Source organism: Aplysia californica, unplaced genomic scaffold, assembly GCF_000002075.1.
Source record: "Aplysia californica isolate F4 #8 unplaced genomic scaffold, AplCal3.0 scaffold00030, whole genome shotgun sequence".
Classification (NCBI taxonomy): Eukaryota; Metazoa; Mollusca; class Gastropoda; order Aplysiida; family Aplysiidae; genus Aplysia; species Aplysia californica.
The window spans coordinates 164300-165735 of record NW_004797300.1 but is presented as its reverse complement, the minus strand read 5'-3'; the positions used below and the strand labels follow the sequence as shown (position 1 = coordinate 165735).

At 43.6% G+C, this 1436-nt stretch overlaps 1 protein-coding gene across 1 annotated transcript in view; it reads right to left on the bottom strand.

Moving 5' to 3' along the window:
- Positions 1-1436, bottom strand: part of LOC100533323 (soluble guanylate cyclase subunit) — a gene marked incomplete at its 3' end in the record, with an annotated part of 184338 nt that overhangs the window by 90191 nt on the left and 92711 nt on the right.

Here is a 1436-nt window from a genome sequence, read left to right as displayed (position 1 = left end):
TCTCTCTGTCTCTCTCTCTCTCTCTCTCTCTCTTCACCTCTGCCCCCATCTCTCTTTCAAGACACAGAAGAGGAGACCCCCAAATAAAAGAAATTTAAGAGAATGGAGGGCTGGAGAGGGGGAGGGGGAATCACTAAGGAGAGATTTTGACGAGGTACTACCCGCTAGATTCCTTTTTGACATACGGACTTTTATACCTCTTTCAACCAAACAAGATTATTTAAGAAGTGAAACCTCCTCTTTGATCTTTCTTGCAGATAGGACGAACGGAGTTGGCAGAGAGACACCAAAGACGCCCAAGACAACTCAATTTCCCAATCTTACTGTGAGGAATTCGAACCAGGGTCATCCCTCACAGTCCATGATGATATCAGTTATGGTTAACTGCATAGGCCTACGGTCATATGAGCACACGAGACACATTAAACATAGTTGGTAGGAAATTTTGAATTTTGCCCGGATGGCATTGAAGCCTACTCTTATCGATGGTTATTTTCTAATCTTTAAGGTAGGTGCCTTTATGTACCCATAAACATATTGTTTTAGATCAGTATTAGCCGGACTTCGACCTGTCAGTCAGAGCCAACCCGGGCTAAGAGGGATATTAATATAACGTTTTTGGCTATTTTTATTTTAGTAAAAGTTTTACTTCACTTGCAACACAATTTGGTCTTAAGAGTGCCGAAGATTAAAAGTGTTATAAACAGTTACAAACTAAGAAAGAGGAAGCAGGAAACATAAGACGATAGAGGTTTGGTAGGGAAGAAGGAGACAACCAAACCAGAGAACCCGCCAACCACCCACCCATGGAGACTAAGGAAACAAGGTATGGAACCGAAGATGAAGTAATGGTACCTTGGTTACTGCTAACTGTCCTTTGTTGTGTAGCGGATAGACACTTTGTTGTTGCAAGGAGAACACATGAGTTCTACTCCCCTTTGTTTTAGTATAGGTTTTACGGAAATCGCAACTGCATACGGTCATATGAGCGCCAGAAGAATAGAGGTGTTACAAGAGAGTAAGCATAATAAAAGAAGGAGGGGAGATAAGGACGATAGATGTTTGATTGGAAAGAAGAAGCAAACCACACCGGAGCACCCGCCAACCACCCACTCTCCTGTGTTTAGAATTTTTATCGAGTACAGCTTCGGTTGTTTTGTTTTTGTTTTTTTGTGATTTGTGTGTGTGTGGGGGGGGGGGGGGGGTTATTTGCTGAGACGTTGTATCTCTCTCAACACGGTTTGGCCCTCACAGGCAGGGGCGCAACCTAACCCTTAAATGATCTACATTGTGTCTGCTAAAGCGTAAAGCTAGAAGAAGGTTACTTCTCGAATTTCCTGGTCACTCATGTAGGTGTTGCAGGCAAGGGCAATCCGATAACTGTGTGTCTGATAACATCTACAACTCACCCCCTTTTCAGCCTCCTCCTCCCCCCC